Source organism: Megalobrama amblycephala, linkage group LG20, assembly GCF_018812025.1.
Source record: "Megalobrama amblycephala isolate DHTTF-2021 linkage group LG20, ASM1881202v1, whole genome shotgun sequence".
Lineage (NCBI taxonomy): Eukaryota > Metazoa > Chordata > Actinopteri > Cypriniformes > Xenocyprididae > Megalobrama > Megalobrama amblycephala.
The window spans coordinates 17,022,977-17,031,322 of record NC_063063.1 but is presented as its reverse complement, the minus strand read 5'-3'; positions in this window follow the sequence as shown (position 1 = coordinate 17,031,322).

Here is an 8,346-nt window from a genome sequence, read left to right as displayed (position 1 = left end):
ATGTAGTGGGCAGTGAACTACCAGACACACAGTAACAACACGTAGTAGACCTATTCATCAAACATTCGACATCAAAGTTGTCTGCTAGAAATATATATTTTCTAAATATCTTAAAGGCAGCTGGATTGAGCTTGATAGTGTAACTTCCAAGAATGATGATTCAGTATTGATTAAGAGTTCTAGGAATACACTTGAGCCAACACAGAGATGTGTGATACACACACACTCACAAGTGGTGACAGGAGCAGGTCACTTTTGAAGGTCATATTGAGTTTTGATGTGAACAGCAAAGAGGACGTTTGTGCCATCTGAAATGCCACACTGTAGTCTTTTATGCAATATTGCTAAAATACATTAAAAAAAAAGCCTATTTTTTCTGGGTGCATATTAATTTTCTGTCAGAAAGAATTCTTGACCATCATGGCTTCTTAAAGTTACAGTTAACCTAAAATCGAATATTCTGTCTATGTTTATTGGTTATTTCAGTTCTGTATGTCTGTCTGTCGTTTGTGGAAACAAAGGGACAATTGTTCTAGTCTGTTTTCCATACAATGGCAATGGCACCATAAAAATGTCAAGATAGGGCCTATGACACACGCACTGTAAGTCGTTCAATATCTTACTAAAAATTATGTCGTTATTTGCTTGGCAGGTATAACGAACAAATATGCTTCTTTTGATCCAGATCCTTTTAATGAACCGTTTGTTCCAGATTCATTCACGAATCGAGCTGATCCGGTTCTCAAGTTGACAAAGCGGTTACTTCACTGAAGGGAAAATTTACGTTATATTTGAATAACAGCTTAAATTTTGGTCTGTTCTTCACACAAAAAGACTTATATCAGATGAATGTAGTGCACGAGGTCATATTAACCACATTCATGATACATTTAAGGTGATTTGTGTTCATTATTTCAAAGATTCAGTTGCGAGTCGAACGGGTTTGGAACGACATTAAAGTTTATGTATTAGGCTACCTTAATGTTCTGATGTCCTGTTTCATATATTCAAAAAAAAAAAAAAAAAGAAAGAAAAAAGAAAAGTTATGTGGTTTCGAAGTCTTCTTTATTTTGTGTGTTTCCTTTTGTGTCCAGCAGGTGTCGTTACAGTTTAATAGGAAAAGACAGACACAACTTCTCCGTCGCAATTAGGAGGTAAGGGCTGCATGTTGGTCTGATGCCATCTTTACTATTAAAGTAAACTCTTTGACCCTTGTCCCGTCTTCTGTCTAACCTTATGTTGTTTATTGGTAGCCTATATGTGACAGGTTGATGTGGACTAAACCATTTGGAGTGTCAGTATGCTGGAAATGTCTTTGGATGAAATGCTTACACAATATTTAAAAAAAAAAATGACAAGGATACTCTGTCTCTCCTGCCCTGGTTATATCATTCCCACCCTCTCCTCCACGTTATCCTTTCTCCCTCTCTCTCCTACACTCCTCCATATGATTAGTTTAACTCTTTCCTCATTGGCACAGTGTGACTCAGCATAATAGCTCATACTTGTACTAGTCCATGATCTGCACACTGTATATGTGTGCCTGAGTCAGTTGTTTTTCATAATTATGGTAGGAATGTAATATTTTATGCCTTTTCTAAGACCTGGGATTGGTTCAGAGACACGGCTTTGTAAAAAAAACTTGTCAAATGGTGAGACAGTGGTCAACTACAGACTAAGTGTTCTCAACTCTATGTCGCAATGCAGCTGCTGCATGGATGCTGTTGCTTAGCAACCAGCGCATCACCAGAAGCTGCTCATGGTTATGCAAGACCCTTCTCTCTTTCTGGCTGTCTCTCTTGATTCATCTTCATTTGTCTCACCTCTGGGTTTTCTGCATTAGGGTCTTTTTTTGCAGATTTGCCCTAAAGTATGTTTAAATGTTGATGACTAACAGTTGTCAGTCTGACATAAAGATTGCCTAGGTACGTCATAGACTCGTAGACTTTGTGATGGGTGGATTGGATCCAGAATGTGGGAGTAATTCATTTTTAATTCTGCGCGTATCTGTTTGACCCTGCAAATGTTGGCTTGTCTATGGACTTCAGACCTCTTTATCAGATCAGACTACAGGTGTCCTGATTAACTCCTAGTTGCTGAGCAACCACTAATTCATGTCTGTCTCTTGTAAAACTGAGCAAACAATAAGATAAAGGGATGTCATATAGACAGTCAAATAGTAGATTTTCACATTTTAGTAAGATGGGGGATGCGGTACTCGACTGAAATTGTGTTCTGTTCTGGGTGGATGCTAGTGCATTGCTATGTTGTCCTAGGTCGTGGTTACTAATACTTTCTAGGTCAATGCATGGTAGATATACAACCCTATTTTCAGAAAAGTCTTGCCTGATACAAGACAGCTACTCAACAGTCTGTGGTCATCGTTGTCTGATTCTTCTTTTTTATTATAGGCCATTCATTTTCAATAAGAGACAGATATGGACTGAAGGCACTCTTTTGTTGTAGCACGTGCAGAAAGAGGCCTGGCATTGCCTTGCTTCCCAGGAAAGATGTCATCTTGATGGCAATATATGCAAGTTCCTTCACACATATGCAAGTCACCCATACCATTTACACTGATGCACCTCCATACCGTGATAGATGTTTGCTTTTGCAACAAAAGTCTGTATGGTCCCTTTTGTCTTTTGGACTGAAAACTCGATTTCTGTTTTTTCTCAAAAACATGCTGAAAGGTGGACTTATCTGACCACAGCACACATTTCCACTGTCTTTTGGACCATCTAAGATGAGCTTGAGCTCAGAGAACTTGGCGGCATCTCTGTATAGAGCTGATGTATAGATTTCTCCTTGTGTAACAGAGATTCAAGTTGCATTTCTTGATGCAGCGGCAGACTGTGTTAAGTGACAACGGTTTTCCAAAGTACTCCCCAGCCCATGTAGCTATTTATAACACAGCAGCATGACAGTTTCTCATGCAATACTGTCTGAGGGGTGCAGAGGTTTCCTGCCTGACTGAGATTTCTCTGATTCCCTGAATCTTTTCTCAATATTATGCATGGTAGATGGTGAAAGACCTAAATAAAATCACAATATAATTGCATATACATGTAATTGAAATCTTGCATTAAGAAATGTGATTTTTGATTTGTCTGACAATTCTCTCATGAAATTTGGCACAAAGTGGTGAGCCATGACCCATCTTTGCTTGCAAAGACTGAAATGCTCATTTTATACCCAGTCATGGCCCTCACCTATTACTAATTCATCTGCTTATTGTGGACTGTTTCAAAACCGTTGAACTTGGATATTCAGTAACCTTTTCACTATTATTTATTGGAGTGTCTTGCAGAAAATCAAAATCAAATTTTGTTTATATTTACAAAATACAAATAATTTAGTCTGTGAAAACATTGGAAATCTTTTCTTTGTACTTCCGTCAGTTAAATAAAGCTTCAAGATAATTAACAAATCACAGGTTCTTGATTTTATTGCATTTTACAAAATGTCCCAACTTTTCTGGAAATAGGTTTGTAAGCCATCTGCCATATTTGAATGGTCAAAGCCGGTCTGTGAACATTTGAAAGCAAGTTTACTGTGTGTTTGCAACTGGAGTTATAAGCATGTATAGGGTGACCGTCCCAAAATTGGAAGCTTTGTCCCACATCCCATAAGACGTAAGCTGCGTCCCCCATTTCAATTATGTCTCTATTATTTTTCCCTTTACTGAAGTTACAATACCACAATTAAAGCTGCAAGCAGCGATGAAAGGGCCCTCGCACCCATGCCACATCAGTCATTTGTATTTGCCACACTTCCTGCTCCCAGCTGGTGGCACTATGACTATAACTAAATTTTGCCATGTAGATGTCTTCAGGCCAGGGCACTTGTCAAACATGTAAAGTTTGAGACAGATTGGACATTGTATGTTTGAGTTACAACAACTTCCTGTTTCATGATGATAATAGCATTCTTTAGCACTCAGCTAAGTGTTACTAGCATGTTTTAAAATATTTCTAACATGTTTAGCGCTCAATTGCATATTTTAGTATGTTGCTAGTAACTTCCTGTTGCCAGTGGGTGGTGCTATTACTATAACTGAATATTGTCATGTAGATGTGTTCAGGACAGGACTGTTCTCAAACATGAAGTTTGGGGCAGACTGAACATTGTATGCCTGAGTTACAGCAACTTCCTGTTTCGTGGAGTTAATCGCATACATTAGCAATCATGCAAGTGTTGCATGATTTAAAGTGTTTCTAGCATGGCATATTTAAATGTGTTTCAGGGAGTGAATTACAGTGTAAAACATATAATTTCTTGTTGCCAGCACCTGGCTCTATGGCTAACTGAATACTGGCATGTAGATGTCTTCAGGTAAGGACTCTTATCAAACATGTGAAGTTTGGGGCAGGGTGGATATTGTATGCCTGATGTACAACAGCTTCCTCTTTCATGGCAAAACATCAGACTTTGTCAGGCCACCATACTTGTACATGAAACGAAGAGAGAAGGGTGCTTAATTGAAATTTTGTAGGTGGTGCTATCGAGCCATTTTGCCACACCTAATTCTGAAACCCATATCAGACTTAAATTTTCACCACTTCTGACGCGTGTGCAAAGTTTCATGAGTTTTCAAGCATGTTTAGGCCCTCAAAAATGCGATTAATTTTGGAGAAGAATAATAATAGACCAAGCAATTACAATAGGGTCCTCACACTATCGGTGCTCAGGCCCTAATAAGAAATATAATCCAATAACCAACGCATTTGTAGAGAGAATGTGATTTTTACCTTCTAGCCTGTTATTCAGTTCATACAATATATTGCTAAAAGTATTGGGACACCACTCCAAATCATTGAATTCAGGTGTTCCAATCACTTCCATGGCCACAGGTGTATAAAATCAAGCACCTAGGCATTCAGACTACTTCTACAAACATTTGTGAAAGAATGGGTCGCTCTCAGGAGCTCAGTGAATTCAAACGTGGACCCTGATAGGTTGCCACCTGTGCAATAAGTCCATTCGTGAAATTTCCTCACTACTAAATATTCAACGGTCAACTGTTAGTGGCATCATAACAAAGTGGAAGCAATTGGGAACAACAGCAACTCAGCCACGAAGTGGTAGGCCACGTAAATTCACAGAGCACACAGTGCGCAGAACCTCCAGAACAGCGCATAGAGAGCTTCACGGGAATGCCCCCTTCCTGTTCGGAAGGGGCCTTCGGATGAGCGAGTTTGGTGTGGAAGAACTTGACTGGCCTGCACAGAGTCCTGACCTCAACCTGATAGAACACCTTTGGGATTAATTAGAGTAGAGACTGTGAGCCAGGCCTTCTCACCAACATCACTGCTTGACCTCACAAATGGAATAGGTTTCCATGGCCGAGCAGCTGCATCCAAGCCTTACATCACCAAGTTCAATGCAAAGCATCGGATGCAGTGGTGTAAAGCACTGTATTCGCTGTAAGCACTCTAGAGCAGTGGAGACGTGTTTTCTGGAGTGACAAATTACGCTTCTCTGTCTGACAATCAATGGACGAGTCTGGGTTTGGTGGTCACCAGGAGAATGGTACTTGCCTGATGCATTGTGCCAAGTGTAAAGTTTGGTAGAGGGTGGATTAAGGTGTGGGGTTGTTTTTCAGGGGTTGGGCTTGGCCCCTTAGTTCCAGTGAAAGGAACTCTTAATGCTTCAGCATACCAAGACATTGTGGACAATTTCATGCTCTCAATTTTGTGGGAACAGTTTGGGGATGGCCCCTTCCTGTTCCAACATGGCTGCGCACCAGTGCACAATGCAAGACATGGATGAGCAAGTTTGGTGTGGAGGAACTTGACTGGCCTGCACAGACTCCTGACCTCAACCCAATAGAACACCTTTGGGATGAATTAGAGTGGAGACTGTGAGCCAGGCCTTCTCGCCAACATCACTGCCTGACCTCACAAATGTGCTTCTAGAAGAATGGTCAAAAATTCCCATAAACACACTCCTAAATCTTGGAAAGCCTAGAAAGCCTTCCCAGAAGAGTTGAAGCTGTTATAGCTGCAAAGGGTGGGTCAACTCCATATTAAACCCTACGGATTAAGAATGGGACGTCATTAAAGTTCATGTGCACATAAAGGCAGGCGTCCCAAACCTTTTGGCAATATAGTGTATTTAGTAGACTGAATAGGTCCTGTTTTTTACAACCAGAGGCTGCGCAATGTTGTGGAATCTTGGAAAACTCATTGATTTTTACTGTGAGAGATGACAGTATCTAAAATGTTGACCATACCAAGATGGTGGACGCTTCGACGTGTCTGGAGCGGTCGAATGTGGCATCATATCTATGGTTCTGGATAGTTGATTTCTAGGTGATCTGGATGGTTGTTATGATTTTCTGGGTGATTACTAATGCATCACACCCAATATTCTGGTGTCTAGATACAATTTAGATGCAAATTTAAATGCAAGTTTAGAAATTTGCACAAACCACTTATTATTACGAACAACAATAATAGTAAGGTCAGCCTTAGCAAATACCAGTAATAAATGCTAAATTGCAGTAAACACAAACAAATAGCCTGTAAAGAATTTTATAAATTCTACTTTGAGATGTGTCCCTTAGATCTCCAGAAGATCACTGCAGTGAGTAGACAGAACAGCTTCTAGCACATCCTGCTGCTCTGTGGGCAGCCTGCAGGACCATGCTTATCATTTCCCTTGTCACATTATGCAGTGAGCTCTCCCTTTTCTCTCTCACCCCCTCCCGTCCTCTCCACGCCCAGTGATGGTGAATCAGGCCACCCACTTGGGTGCTCTGAACTAGAACAGCAGCCTACTTCTCAGTATAATTAGAGCTAAAACCAGAGAGAGAGGTGTGTGTATGTGTGAGTGAGTGTTGAGGGAGAAAAGGTGGCCTTGGACGTGTCACTTTGTCTTGAACTTTGAAAAGGCTCAGCTTTTTCTACCTCCAGGAAGGGCGAGAGAGCCGAGGCTGCTCATTTCGGCGTTAACAGCGGAGTGACAGTAAAATACATATCCATCTCTCTCTCTGCATGAGGTTGCGGTGGATGGGTGTGATTAAGAAGATTATGACCCCTCCGAGTGGGCCTACAGAGCCGAGGATTGCGTGCACAGCTGGTGATGGGGAGAAGGAAGCTGTGGAAGGAGATTGAGAAAAAGCTGGATGGACAAGAAGCTTAGAGCAGACTGGCCTCCTTTGAAAGAAGCACTTCTCTTCACACATTTTTAGTTTCATAATGGGGGTCAGTGAGTGCAGTAGAGTTGGATTACATTAGCGCAGTATTGCGGGCCAGGCTTTTGCAGCACACATGCACATTACATGCAAGCAATACAAATTAAAAATAGGTGAACAGCAAATTGCTTTCAGATAATAAAATGGTTCAACGTACGATTATAAGGTCACAGGGGAGTCAAACATTTGGGCACATCTGATGTTCCTCTTGAGTATTAGTGTTCATTTTAATATAATAGCATGTTGATGGAAGGATGTGGGGGTGGGGTGGGGGGGTGAGAGCACAGAAAAATATTGCGTGGACTGTGTTGTGAAAATGCATGTTTTCATACTTTGCGCTCAAAATATTTGGTGTTGATGTTGGTGACTAACTAACCAAACCGCAAGTGAAATGGCTTCTCGAACGAGAAAAAAATGTAGGGCAGATTTTGTAGAAGTCCTTGATTTCGTCCATTATGAATTCATTGAATCATCAGATTGTTGTCGTATATGAGTGACTGACAGGTTGCTGGAGGGGAGGAATTGTTGTCCCGTGACTCCCGCCCTCACGCCGTTGCACACTTCATCAGAGGAGAGCTGTTGTTGTGAGGGGGATGGGACCATTTATAACAGGGCCATAACCACCATAGACATTGAGGGGGACAAGTCCCCCCAATAATTAGAAATGGCCAAATTGTTCCCCCAATATATGACATTATTGATGCTGCTCTGCTGTACTCCATTATGCACTGCGCTGTTTGTTGTTAGGATGACAAAAAAGTTTTAAAAGTTAAATTTTTAGGCTGGTCTGTCTCAGGGGTCTAACAGTGCTCATCACTGCAGAATGAGTGAGCTGGCCAATCAGATCAAAGAAGGCGGGGCTTACTGTTCACAGAAGACAAGTGTGAATTCCAATGCGATGCTTTTCATTTTAGCAGTGAAAGAGTATGTGGCAAGTAAGTAGCTGCTAAACATTTAATATTTGACTACTGTTTTATGATTTAAATATTCAGCGACCGACAGTAATATTTAGTGATTTAAACTACTCAACATTTCTATGAAATTTTTCCGTTTTGAATTGAAAACATGCTATTATTTGATTAATATGATATGATTAGTGTAATTCATAATTGAATGTGACGAGACAAGAAACATTTTGCGTTTTTGAC